The sequence below is a fragment of the Anoplophora glabripennis genome, unplaced genomic scaffold (assembly GCF_000390285.2).
Source record: "Anoplophora glabripennis isolate ALB-LARVAE unplaced genomic scaffold, Agla_2.0 scaffold650, whole genome shotgun sequence".
Classification (NCBI taxonomy): Eukaryota; Metazoa; Arthropoda; class Insecta; order Coleoptera; family Cerambycidae; genus Anoplophora; species Anoplophora glabripennis.
In genome coordinates this window covers 22025-37058 of record NW_019417724.1, presented here as the reverse complement: position 1 = coordinate 37058, position 15034 = coordinate 22025, and the positions used below count along the sequence as shown (strand labels likewise).

The window sequence follows — 15034 nt, the reverse complement described above, 5'->3', positions numbered from 1 at the left end:
ATTCTATAACGTAGTATAAAAAATAAGTAGATATTTATCATTTAGGAGCTGTTACATGGTTACTTTTGTGATGATGTTCGCAGTCTTGTTGTCACTCAACAGAGATGAGAGACTCCATGGCCATCAGTTCAAACTCTTCAAAGAGAACTTCAAAACATCTATTAGACAGAACTTTTTCTCTAACAGAATGTTTAATTGTTGGAACCACCTGCACAGCGATATTGTGACCGCGACATCTGTAAAAACTCCGATTTCCCTCCATGCATTGTCTTTAATTCTTTGATTTTTATACGCCGGACTCTTCAAATCGTATAGCGATGGGTGTTTTGCTACCATTTCAATTAATTTTTCATCGTCGGAACTCATTTTTAATTTAAAAATTTACGTTACTAATTGAAACAAGTCGTCTGAATCACTCGACGACAGCGACTATACTGCTTTAGAAGCAGGCTGTCCGCGATCGTCGCCAAAGCCAATTGCCGTCGCGAATCGCGGTCGCTCGGAAGGAAATGTTTACGTACTTTTACGTTTACGCAGTTGCAAGCGATCGTCGCCGAGCCGCGATCGCCGATCATAGCTGCTCCGAGCGAAATGTACCTTAAGTCTGTTTAAGAAAACATATTACAGATTTAAGTGTGTTTAACTGTATATTTCATTGTATTTGTTATATGTTATTTAGTATTTTTAGTTTAGTCGTAAGTGTTTTATTAATCCCAGTTGTTTAGAGCATAATAACTTTCAACCTCTGTTCAGTTAATCAATTTAATAATAATAATAATAGTGATAAATTAAATCTTGTATGTATAAATATCAGTAATTTAATCGTACAGGAATGCTTTCACATCATGTGTTATAACAAAGAAATATATCTCATTATTATTTGTTCTTTTGTGAACAGGAAATAATGAGCATATAGAACTTACCTATAAAAGTATTGAGTACTCTCATGTTGAGAATAAACAAACAGAAAAGGTAGGTAGAATTTTATTGATCTGGGCTACAAATGTCACAAATAATCTAGGAAAGGAGTTATTTCGTGCCCACTTTGATATATGAGCTCTGTATCCTATCATGCAACTACACCTGCCTTTTATTGATCAATTTTTAATAAAGTAGATAAGTTTCCCAACGAATCAATTGAGATTAAAGTATTTCTCAGCATAGATGATTCATATATTCAATAAAATTGCGATATTTGAACAATAAATAATTCGAAAAATAGGTCCATGAAAAAATTTAAATGTTTCTAATTGTCTGCCAAACTGTCATCCGTATATATTTTACAGCTGACATATTCTTGTAATTCATTAATTTATTTCATTGCACGTGAATCTGTAACAGAGCAAAAAAATGTTTAAGCAACATTTACCTGGAATAAACATTGTAACGTCGAGATAAACGTTATTATACGTTATCTAGAATGATAATTAAAAAGATATGTAATAATTTACTACAACTGCTAACTAAAAATAACTTAGGCAAACACATCAAAGCTAATCCGTTACATATACTCTGATGTGATTGAAACCTGGGGAAAAACTTTCACTTTCGATGAATGCCACTGACTTGTTATTAAATTTGAATTGCCTTTTCAAAAAAGCTTTGTCTATGAAGTTATATTTCTGTAGCATACTTTTGGTATCAAAGACATATTAAATTAACGTCTATTGATGACTATCAGTTGAATAATCATTGAAATGTCCCGCTAATCCACGTTATTTTTAACTACAAAATTGATGTTTTCTTTCGTTTTTTAAAGCACTACAATAACTGCTTCATGAAGCTTCTATTTAACAACTCCACAGCTTGCGATAAACTTAAAATCAGACGCACGTGTGACCTAGTTATTAAATAGGTCAATATAACGTTTTCTCCTTTAGCTTTACTTTAACAACAATAATGTTATTTTGATAAATGTTCTCTGTATCCATAATGTTTAATTATAACGTTAGTTATATTACTTTTCTTTAACGTTCAGTGGAAAATTTATGTAATTTGAAATCATATTTTCAACTAAAACTAGGTACTTTATTTTAACGGGTTTTCAACATATGATTTCATTTGATAAAATAGATTTATTTAAAGATATTTAATAATATCTACTAAATGTTGATTTTAATAGCCCTGTAGCTTTTCATTTATGTAATATTTTATAATCATGTGGGTACAGGGTGATTTACTATATTTTGACCCCACCTTTAACTTTTTTGTTTTAAGAGTTATAAAAAATATAAAATACAAAAGTTGCACGATTTTTTATGAATTTTTCGAAAATGATATTTGATAAACAAATGAAGTCCAAACAAAATGGTTGCGGATGTTAACTTTGTTAATTTAAGTGGAATACCCTGTATATTTTTACATATTTGGATAGAACGTTCCCTGTTGAGCATAGTCATATAGGGTTTATTGGGTCCATCTCTAGATACTATTAAAAAACGAATAGAAAGTTTTTTTATTAAGAAAATAATAATATGTAAAATATCTTGTAATTGTTAGACCTCTATCAGGCACTTCTGCCTTTTTCCAATTTCGTAAGAATTTACAGATTTAGTTGTAATATATTTTGACATATCGAACATTGATATGGTTCAAAATGCGTATAGGTATTTTAACTAAGTCTCACTAATTAGGCCGTGAGAGGTCTAATTACTCATGGACAATGTTATATGCTAGGCCGTGACAGTAACAGGTAACGTCATGATTGACAGTTTGTATTATTATGTAATTAAAATAGGTTACACAGAAGTAGAAAATTGAAATATTATTAGGAATTAAAATAGAGTATGAATAGCTTCACTCTATTTTAATTCTTAATAATATTTCAATTTTCTACTTCTGTGTAACCTATTTTAATTAAATAATAATATAAACTGTCAATCAATAACAATGTTATCATGACATTACCTGTCACTGTCACGGCCTACCATATAATATTGTGTATTGTAGTGAGACGATATGTCAAAATATTATAGATCTGTAAATTCTTACGTAATTGGAAAAAAGGCAGAAGTGCTTGAAAGGGGTCTAACAATTACAATATATATTATTTTCTTAATAAAAAACATTCTTTTCTTTTTTTTCCATCAATCCCTATATATGACTATGTTCGACAGAGAATGTTCTATCCAAATATGTAAAAATATACAGGGTGTTCCATTTAAATTAACAAAGTTAACATCCGCGGTCATTTTGTTTGGACTTCATTTGCTTTTCGACCAACCTTTCCTAAAAATTAATAAAAAATCGTGCAACTTTTGTATTTCACATTTTTTTATAACTCTAAAAACAAAAAAGTTAATAGGGGGGTCAAAATACAGTGAATCATCCTGTACATAGAAAATCATGCTATTAATAAATATTAATCAATTAAATATATCTTTAAAAAGAATTATTGTATGTCATGATATTTACTGCAATAAATTTTTCAATTTGATGAAAAATTGTATTTCGTATTTCCGCGATAAGGATATTATGACAGAAATATTTTTGTATTGAAAACAGAGTGAATTTAAGTTTCAAAAAATAGAATCATAAATTTAATATCTCTCGCGTTATTCCGAATACTTTTTCTAAATATAAAAAAATTATTTCTAAATTTGTTTCCAAATTTTCATAAAAAAATACAATTTTTAATTAAAAACCTGTGTTTTCTCTCAAAATTATTTCTTGCGTGAATTTTGGGATACGCTTTATATAACTTATAACATGAAATTCAACTGTGATAAATTTTATAGAATGTTACTAAATACGGGTTTTCCTTTTAACTGGCATTCGTAAATATAAAAATAATTAATTTTTGAAAAATGTTAATTTTCTTAATATCCGGTCTATTTACATTTAAGAGCATTATATCCGTGGCACATACCTGTGATAATTAATGAACTTGTTGATAAGGTGTTAATCTAGGAAGAAATTTAAAAAAGTAATTATCTCAAAGAATTTCTCTCCATAAAACAACACACGATTGCATTGAAATATGCGTAGACTTAACTGTCTGCTGGTTTACACGTTGCGGATTAGGTTATTTATCGAAGCGACAGATATGTTGAATGGCGTATTTTATTTATGCAGATATTGTATCTTCTAGTTACAAATTTATTTTAGCCAAAAGGGCGCAGCAATAAGAAATTTTTTAATTATAAATCTAGGTGATTTAGAAAAAAAATATATCAACTTTCTATACATATTATTTTACGTAACCTAAGCTTTAGTGATATTAGGCGGTATGTCATTAATTTTCTTCCTAGAGGAATCCAAAAAATTAGGTAAACATTTGTGTTTAGATTATGATTATTCTGGTTTCAAATTTTTATTTTAAAATTGGGTCATGTAGATTATTTTCACCTTGAATAGAAATATTTGGATAAATTGCGTGTTATGAGTAATAGTAAGCACTAAAGAGATAACGTGGTGCCAAAAAATCTAAATTAATCCTAAGGTAAACTCAATTATTATTTTATCTTAAACAATTCTTTAAACAATTTATCATTCTTGCCTAGATCGAATTACAAGGTGTCCTAATGTAATATACACAGGATGTTATTATTTTGAAATTTATAATGTTTATAAAGGAAACATTCTGTGACTTTGTTTTTCTTGTTATTTTTCTTGTAAACTTTTGCTCAGAAGCGAATTCTCCAACACACAAAACTTTTAACTTTCATTTTTTTAATTACTTTTTTGTATTTTATTTCTGATATTATTTTAAATTGCAAAATTTAAATTGTTTTTTTAAATGTTAAGTATTTATAATTTTATTCAAATAAAACAATTTGGAAATTATTGAATAATGCGTTTCAAAAAAAATCCTATTTTCTCTAACCTCTAGCTAAAATATACACTAATCTTTTACAAATATGAACACACTGTTACAAATCTTTAATATGGCTATTATTATTTATTTTCATCCAATCTTCTTTGAGCCACCTAGTATCTTGATTTGCTTGGCATTTGTTTGCGCTGCCTGTTATTTTGATTTACCTAGAATTTTTCAGTGTTGACAAGACGACGACCAAAATTACATGCAGAATGCATTTGGAACTGCTTATCTTTTTTTTTAAACTTCTAAATTAAATTCTGTGTCGACTTTTAACAGATATCTTAGATAATCTACTTTCAGGCTTTTTTTATAAATTTCTTGATGATTTGAACTTTTCTCATCTCGTTTGGGTTGTAGGCAAACATATTTGTTTATTATATTGTATTTGACTCACTTCATTGGTTATAGGCTATTTTGATGATGATGATGATGATTTTTAATGTTTTTTTTTTAATTTTAATTTATTTTCAAGGACTTTTCTGGATATGTTCATGAACCCCATATTACATGGAAACTTCAACATAAATTGTAGGTTTATGCAACCATTGTTTTTAATGTAAAATTAGTTCTCTATTCTTTATTTTTCACGCTGTGATCTGTGATTCCAATAAGCTTTTTATGAGTTCGTTATGTGTATATTACTAAGCACATTCGCACTTTATTACCTAACATTTTAAGAATTATTTTTCTTTCATAAATGTTCTTATAACTTTTTTTTTTACAAATTTTGAAGTCCAGTGGTGTGTTTTATGCTCAAATCTTTGTAAAAATTAAATTCAGTCTTGTGCTCTGTGTAATGAAATTGAGCTTGTATGCTGTTTTTCGCCTGCGAATAAGAGTATCTAATTTATATCATTTTTTAGGTACAAAATAAATTGTCGCCAGCTGTAAAATTTTTGTTTTGAGTTAACTTGATTAGTAGTGAGAGCATCTCTCTCAGTATTACAAATTCATTTAATTGGTTTACTATACCAAAATGTGACAACTATAAGCAAGTATTAGTATACATTTAAATTGCACCACTAAATGAAATAGCTTTGGATAGAGGTAAGCATAAATATCAGATCCAAGCCAATGTTTTCTACATACCCCTAAAGAGGGTACATAATTCCCCACTAGGAATGTATCTGATTTACGGTCATCCGGTCGCTAAGCTCGATCTAACAACATTGGCAATATCGATTCAAGAACTGACGCCTTAAACCGTTCGGCTACCAACTGACCACCTATTACAAGACCTGAGTGTTGGGAGTCAACAAGTTTAATTATCAATTTATTTTGGCTCTAAAAATTTATAGTAGTTTGATATAAGTATACGAAATATTAAGACATCATTTTGACACAGAAATTTTGGAGCAATCTAATCTTGTGCGTGCATTATTTTCTACTCTCACAAATTTTTCGAAAAATATTTTTACGACACAAAATCATCAATGTTCCTGTATGTAGGTACATTTTACAGAAAAAGTGAAAAAGAATTTAATGTTTTAGTAAAATTTCCTGTTTGTGACCTACCAGGTATTTGTGTACCTAACAGGTATTTAATAAAATATTTCATTTACAAAAAAATATTCCATTATTGAAAGTTTTAGGGATACTCTTCTTCACTAATGCATTAATGATAACTGTCCTACTTTTTTATACCTATATTCAGCTTAGTAAATGTATGCAATTTATTCATGTTTATTTTGTTATTACCCAGTATCCAATACTATATCCAAAGCATTGGGGACCCTTATAAATCCTTAGCGATATTATATTGAATACAAGTAAAACAGGTAAATCATTTTTCTGACTTTTGGTTCAAATGGGGGTGACGTAACCACAACTTTTGGAATTTAAATGAGACTTTACATTTTTACACTATTTAGGCTCAAAGTTATATTTTTAACTACTTCTGTGCTATTTCGCTTAAAATTTACTTCGCCAAGGTTGCAATTCTTTATTAATTAACTTATTTTTAGTATTTAATGGAGGTTCCTGTAACTTTTGTGCAAAAGAAACAATATATATTGAGTAATCGATAAAAAATAGTTTAATCTAGTTAACTACATGGGAAAAAAGATTAACAAAAAAATAATTTCAATTGAGTAGTTTTAATATACAGGGTGTTTTAGAAAGACCTCCCTTAAATACATGGTGTGATAATACGACAAAAAATAAGAATTTTTTTTTATATGAGCTATAAGTCTATCTTCTCTTGTTTTCGAGATATATAGCGAAAAAATAAAATTTTTTAAATAGAATTTTTACGAAAATTTCCAATCGGCGAGAAATATTTTTACGATATTTGGTATTCCGGAGTTTTTAAGTGTGTCAAATACGGTGGTCTAATTCCTATTCCATTCCTATTACATTTTAAGTTCTAATTTTTTTAAGGTTAGGTTTTTTACCATTGTGGCTCCAATTTCTAATGTAAAATTTTATTTTCTAAAAATAATGCACTCTTGTTAGAACTTCCTAATGTGGACGGTTTTCGAGAAAAAAGACTTTTAATTAAACTGTTACAATATTACGGTGTATAAAATAAGTGACTTTTTTCAAAGTAGGCTTATGTCAAAACTTATTGATGGATGTCTCATAAACAACGCATACATGCTTGGTAAAATTTTAAACTCTAATTAACGTTATATTAAAATTTTAGTGATGGTTAGTGACGGTAGTTTGTAATGACTAATTAAGGTCACTAAAATGTTGATATAAGGTTAATTAGATTTAAAATATTACTAAGAATGTATGCGTTGTTTCTGAGACATCCATCAATACGTTTTGACATAAGCCTACTTTGAGAAAAGTCACTTATTTTATACACCGTAATATTGTAAGAGTTCAATTAAAAGCCTTTTTTCTCGAAAACCGTCCACATTAGGAAGTTCTTACAAGAGTACATTATTCTGAGAAAGTAAAATTGTACATTAGAAATTGGAGCCCAAATGGTAAAAAACCTAACCTTAAAAAAATTAGAACTTAAAATGTAATAGGAATGTACCATAACTAGCGTCCTCTAAGAAATATAAAAAAATAATTACACCAGCTTATTTGGCATCATTAAAAACCCCGGAATACCAAATTTCATAAAAATATTTTGCGCCGTTTGAAAATTGTCGTAAAAATTCTATTTAAAAAATTTTATCTTTTCGCTCTGTATCTCGAAAACAAGAGGACATATAGTTCATAAGACAAAACATTCTTATTTTTTGTCGTACTACTACCTTCTGTATTTACGGGAGGTCTTTCTGAAACATCCTGTATATTGGGATTCAGTTTTGACAAATTTTTGTGTGAATTAAAATTTTAACAATAAATTTTAGCCTGAAAATGTATAGCAAAAATATACCAATCTTAATTTTGAAAATTGTAGTCACTTTCGGTTAAACTGGATGTGACAGAAGGATGACTGAGTATTTTGCTCATGTCATATATGCTCCTATGTTATCTAGGTAACCTTACAGTTTTGTGTTCCTATAAATTTATGATTTTTTTTCTACATTCCTAAATTCTTTTATTACGACCTTTATTTTAACTACTTTAAATTTTAATTGAACATTAAATTAGTTGTATACAATATATTTTTCAAATGTTTATATCAAAATTTATTTGTGCCAAAAAGAATTTATCTTGAGAAACTGCATAAACTTCTACTAGGGAAACATTTCTTAGGTAAAAATAATAAAAAAGTATTATAATGCAGTGTCCGGAAGCGAAGAAGCCATATTTTCGTAGATTTAGACCAACTTTACGATAAAATTTTTCTTCTTAAGAAAGTTAGTTAAAAAAATAATGTTTTCTAACTCCGTTACTTTATATTTTAATGAAATTTGCTGAAGATGGATTTTTGTGAGTCGATTATAAAAATAGGCATATTTTTATCTAAAAGAATAACCTGGGATTATTTATTTTTGTTTGTCATATTCTTTTCTGTTAGTGGAGTTTTTAAGAAAGTGGAAATATATTATGAAATCTCACTTTATTTGCCATAAAACAGTTGTACAGGTTGTATGTCGCAAAAAAGCCTCATTTCATAAAAATTTGTTTAAATTTTCTACTGCTGTTAACAGTTACGGATAACTAATTTTTTTGGGAGTTTCTAATCTGCGGCACACAGATTGCGGTTCTTTACGGTGGCCAGCGGTCGGGCAATACAGACAGAAAGTGATTTTTGTATGCGTTGAGATTTTTTATTAATCCTTTTGTTAAATTTATAATAAATATTTTTTACGATTTAGATTGACTTACCTCTATTCAACTTTTAGCGCCTGATGAAATTATACCCCTTAGAATGTGGTTCCTCGAAACCATATTTAGTGACATAAACTTCACTAGGTCTTGATTTTCCAATGAAGATAAATTGATCTAAATCGTAAATAAGTTTAATTAGATTAGAATACCTCCAAGTAGTCGGCTATCCATAACTGATAACTGCGGTAGAAACTATGCATTTTAGTGATATGTAGCAAGTATATCACATTTTATAGTGAATAAAGTGATGCAGCGCAAAACTGTTAGTTTTCTCAAAATTTCAACCCACAAAAAATTATGTGACAAAAAATAAAAGTTTCAGATACTCTTAATGACCTCTGAATACTTCAAAAACGTACTTTCACAAAATATATATCTAAGAAAGTTCATGACTTTTTAAGGAAGCAATATTGTTTAATATTAACTTGATCTAAATGTTTTTATTTTCCTCCTGATATGGCCCGAACGTCCTTGATTCGAAAATTTATGTTTTTAATATACCAAGAATGCATAATATCTTGACAAAATAAATAGTAATATCTACAATCACTGATTACAAAATTGTTCTAATAAATCTGTATTTGAATTACCAGTGCCGTAGATATGATACATCTAAAATGTTCATTTTTCGTATATTTTGGAGTAGGTTAGGTTCAAAGAAGCAAATAAAATTAGAAATAAAATTTTTCAAATAAGAAAAAAATGTAGCTTGAGAAAAAGAGTACACTGTAATTTGATGCCGAATATCTCGAAAACTAAAGCCGACTATCAATCTTCTGTTACATATTTTTTTAATTTATTGATTCCATAATTATCTTAAACAAAGTGTTTATATTTTTTATGGTTATTTGTTATTAATTTTGTGTATCAATTCATATTTAATTATTTATCTATTTATTAAAATCCTTTTGAAAACGACAAGTTTATAATGTAAGACAAAAATTGCATTATTAAGTATCTTTATTCAAAATCTAAGAATCTATAAAAATTTGAGAACAGAATATTATTTTGGAAATGTTTTATTTCAAAATGTAGTACTTGCTGTAAAAGTCATGTTCTTCAAAAGAGACTGACTTCCAATATCTACGGCACTGGTAACGTACAATTTATTAGTAATAGTTATGTACCAAATGTAGATAACTTTTAAGAAGCTATCATTGCGCATTGTTGAAATATTTAAGAAAATCGATGGGTATTGTCTTTTCAAAATTTTTTAAAACCTTTATTCGAAAACGGTACATTACCGGGCCACAGATTAAATAAATTGTTATGCTTATTTTTACCTGACGGATATTCATTTAAAGTTGTGCTTTCTTCCTGGGACACTCTGTATCACAAATATTCTTGTATTGTGGTTCTGACAAGCAGATATTTAATTAATAACTAGAATAATTTTAAATTTACAGCAAATTTTAACTCGAGGGTAATTTCATAAATGCCGGGTCTGGTATCGAAATATCAATAATGTAGGTAGAGGATTTTTGTCATCCGTAGTATCACAATAGTGAAGCGTGTGCCATTCAATAGTGTTATTAAATTGCTTACCAATTAAACGTGACTAATCGATATCAAAGAACAGGGTATCACTTTCTCACCAACTGCACCATGAAAAACTGTTTATCATATCGACAAGGTGTGGACTAGTTCTATGTATTGTAGGTCCCCTATTATATAAATAATATTATCTTCTTATCTTCAAGTGACAGTTATTCCGAAAACATATGCGTAATGATCGTGATGTAAAAAGATCGCGTCTGTGTATCAGTATATAGAGGGTGTGTCAAATTAAGTGCTAATAATAACAAAATGTTAAAAAATAGCTTTTTAAGGTTCCAATGATATAAGGTTTAGGCCCGCAACATCCGGCAAACTAAGATGAGGTACCGTTGCGGAATTGCGGTCCACATCCGTTTATTAGATCAGTGGAGATTTTGCAGCCATGTGAAGAACAACGCATTCTTTATCCATTTCGATATTCAAAAATTCATATTTACAGCATTACTTTCTTTTAAGAAAACTCTTATTTACACAAAGATGTGCCTTATTTATTTATAATTTTATTATTTGTTACTTCTCTACCATGTGCATTTAAAATTTTGTTTGTAATTTTGATGTGGACTCACTTCTTTACTTTTACGGAATGATAGCGTTTACTCTCTTTTCTTTATTCTGACGCATAGCACAACAATTTTTTTTCGTCACATAGTAGACCCTAAGCGGGGTCGCACACTAGAGCAACAGGCAATAAGCAATACGCAACTAGCAATACACGATATTATCACCTATTCACAATACACTAAAGACCAGATGTTGCCTCGCATACTGAAGCAATGCGATATTGCCTGTAAAAATAAGTTGCTTAAATTCGGCGATTTATATTACCGGTGATAAACCTGCATGTCGATTGTTTAATTTTCCAAGCAACATTGCAATTTAAATTAAAGATTCTGATAAGTGCTTCAATTTTTTAATTGTAATTAACTAGTATTTATTAAAATGTATTATACAGTTTGTCTATAATATATTACACAGTATATTTTGTTATATTATACAGTGTAATTGCCTTGTCAAAGTAATGCATTTTTTTCTGTTGGTTCTAAAAAATTAAACTACAGCTTCCTAACGATATTTGTAATAGAAAAGTCTTATACGCAAAAGTTTTATTTTTGCGTTTTTTTTTCGAAAATTAAAGTTCAATTATGGATCAAAATATTTTCTCTGGAACGGTCCTGTCCGTGTGCTGTACGATGAGTTACGTGCTGTAGACCAGCCGCGTAAACAAATCGTCGTTGAAAGATAGAGAGATCTTTCACTTTTTAACACTTATGGACCATGCTTAATATTTAATAATTAAATGAATAATAAATTCAATACAAATACAAAATCAGTTGACTGCACAAATTTTTTGACAATGTAATCTAACCTTCTTTTAGTATTATTAGTACCTATTAGATTCAATTATAAGGTTGCATGTCAGTTCGCATAAAAACATTTCTAAAGTTTTTAATAAATAACAAAGGGTCGGCCTTCATTTTCGTTGAATAAATGAGCTTTAATTTACAAAAAAAAACGCGAAGATAGAACTTTTTCGTATAAGAGTTTTCTATTAAAAATATCATCAGGAAGCTGTAGTTTAATTTTTATAGATTATATACGCCACACCCTGTTTATAACAGGCATTTAAATGAGTCTGGATTCATTCGGCAACAATTTTGAAATTTAACTGGATGTTGTTCCAGTTCTTTTATCCATATGACAACTCAGATCCAATAATGAAGGGTGAATCCAAGGTATTTGCTTTTTCTTCTCATACGGAGATACCACCAAGATAGTAAAACATCTTCATCACTGTCATTGTCCGACATTATTTACAAAAAGATGGTCACTGTTTCCTGATTTATGTTGCTTTGACGTGAGACAAACGTACAATGTTATTTCCCGTTGTCTATCGCCAGTTGCTTATTGCTTATTCCCTAATAGAAGAAAGTTTAGTCAACTTGAAGCAAATCTAAGAAAGTATGGAACGCTAAAGAAGAAAAGAGTTTCCTCACGATATGCTTGTGTGCAAGAAAATCCGAATACTTCATTATGAGAATTAGCCACGAATGGTAATTTACGTACGTTGTGTATAAAATTCTACAAAACATAAATTGTTTCCTTACAAGGTGAATTTGGTTCACCATCTTAAATGACTTTGAACAAAGAAGACAGTTTTGCCGTTGGTACTTAAATAATGCAAATAATAATCCCAACTTTCCAAAAATGATTTTATGGACAGATGATTTTTCTAACAACGGTATGTTTAATCGCAATACATCATACCATTGGAACAATGATAATTCTAGAATTATAAGAAACAGAAATTTTCAGAAACGATTTCATATTAATGTGTGGTGCGGTGTGCCAGGTTCAAAAATATTGGGGTCATACTTCTTTGATGGTTCTTTAACTGGTGAACGGAGCTCTAATTCGTTTTTTAAACTGCACTTAAATGTTTGTCTACGCCACCATTAAACAGCACCCGAACTGAATTCTATCAGCGTGTTTATCAGTATTACCTGCCGTTACCTTCTGAAACTAATTACATGAAAATGGAATAGCAGAGAGCGAAATTGCAATCGAAACTAATTTTGTCAAAATAGATTACTTTGTATGGTTCTATTATCACTATTTTTTATGTTAATGTGGACCAAACGTCGAATAGTAAATAATTTTCGAATGTTAAAAAAATAATATTTTTTTTGCATGAGTTATTAAACACTACTAAAATTGGTAAATTTATGCTTGAAAGTACTTATATTTAATTTTGGTTTAATATTGTTTAGTTTGATGCTCAGTAATCTGAAAGATTTGAATTAATTATTACCATCTCCAGTTTTTAATATAAAGTATTTGTTATTATTTTTCAAAGCACTGTGTTTAGTTTGTGAATCTCAGTATGAACTACATAACATCATGCAATTACTTATCTATCTGATATGATATGACAACAGACTGATAAATTGGCAAAAACCAAACAGCCAACAACAACCAAACAGTAATGGCCGAAAATGTCAACGATTTACTTTATTATATTTATTTTAGTTTATCGGATTAAAAGTTCGTAATACGGTAGGTAATTTCGCTACTTTCTGCTGCTTGAAGTACTTATTAGTTTTTACTGCAATCGAAATGGAATTTGTATAATACAGGGCAGTATTTTATTAAGTTTAAAATGTATTAGGTATAGTAAAATTTATAGTGATATTTAGTGAAGCGTAAATGTATGACCTTATAAAGATACATATTGTAATATTTAGTGACGATACGGTGTGTTTGTGTGTTTCCATTGTCAAGTTTCTGTGTGATATTTTGCAAAACATATATACGAATCAAGAAAGAGTTTTTATGGATATGATAATGGTTTTTAGGATAATATCAAATTTTAATACTTTATATTGTTGTTATCTGCTACTGACTTGACTCAATAATAAACGAAAAGAAGGACAAAAATTTGTACGATAGCGAAACATACGATAAAACATTCTCATTAGCGTTTGTCAATGTGTACAAAATACCCGATAAAAATATGAGCCAATGGGAAAATGTAATATTAGACAATGGTTATTCTCGAGTTAAATGGTGGTAAAAATTTTGGTACTTATTTCCGGAACACCCTATATATTATAGAGTGTATTTTACAGGCTCTATTAAAAACTTTGACAGAGAACTTGGTTAATTTTGAACATTTCTTTATATGAACATAGGTCCGATTAGTTTTTGTTTAGAAGTTACAAGTATTTTAACAAAATATAATTTCAATCAAAGTAGCCTGATAAATAAAAATGATGATTACTATAACAATAATTATTAATAATTATTATTATTATTTGTGTCATTTTGTTTGTTTATTTGATAGTGCTAAATAAAAAATACATTTATTTACAATTGAAGTGTATGCAAATATTGTCTTTCTATTATTCTAATGGGAACGCCAGATAAGCTGCGCGAGAATATCGACGAAGATACCCAAATAGACATCAACTTGCTCACACAAGTTTTAGTACATCATTTCGTAGACTTCGAGGAGAATGTAATCCCGCTACAATAAAGGCCATTAGTCCCACTGAAGTGAATGTACAAAATGAAGAAGATATAATAGTCCAAGAGAATTAAGCTCAAAATCTTCGAGATATGGCTGTTGCTTGACGTAACTTAGATATTAGTAAAAATCGGTAGAAAATAATATATACAATGAAAATATAAGGTTGCGCCAAGAAAAAAAGTTGTGCTATTTGCAGAAAAAAATAAAAACTGCAAAAATACTCAAAAATGACGTGTTTTTTCTAACATTTTCCAACATAACTTCTTAAATATGCAGTTTACAGAAAAAACTATTACTGGTGAAATTGTTTGTTATGAAATTTGCTACAAGATAGAATTGTTTTGATACCTGCGCATATCATATTTTTGTTGCTAAATAGCCAAAACAAC

General features: G+C 29.0%; 1 protein-coding gene across 3 annotated transcripts in view; it reads right to left on the bottom strand.

The window, feature by feature from the left end:
• Positions 1-15034, bottom strand: part of LOC108912630 (fatty acid 2-hydroxylase) — a 66572-nt gene that overhangs the window by 37267 nt on the left and 14271 nt on the right. Inside the window, exons 1-2 of one of the 3 annotated variants that reach the window (XM_018717923.2) lie at positions 10607-10700; positions 9059-9175 (exon numbers count right to left, since the gene is read on the bottom strand). The exons of 1 other annotated variant lie outside the window; for it this stretch is intronic. The gene's annotated coding sequence lies outside the window, so the exon portion shown is untranslated. Of the gene's footprint in view, positions 1-9058; positions 9176-10606; positions 10711-15034 lie in introns of those variants that run through there. One more of the 3 variants, XM_018717921.1, reaches the window with a different exon arrangement.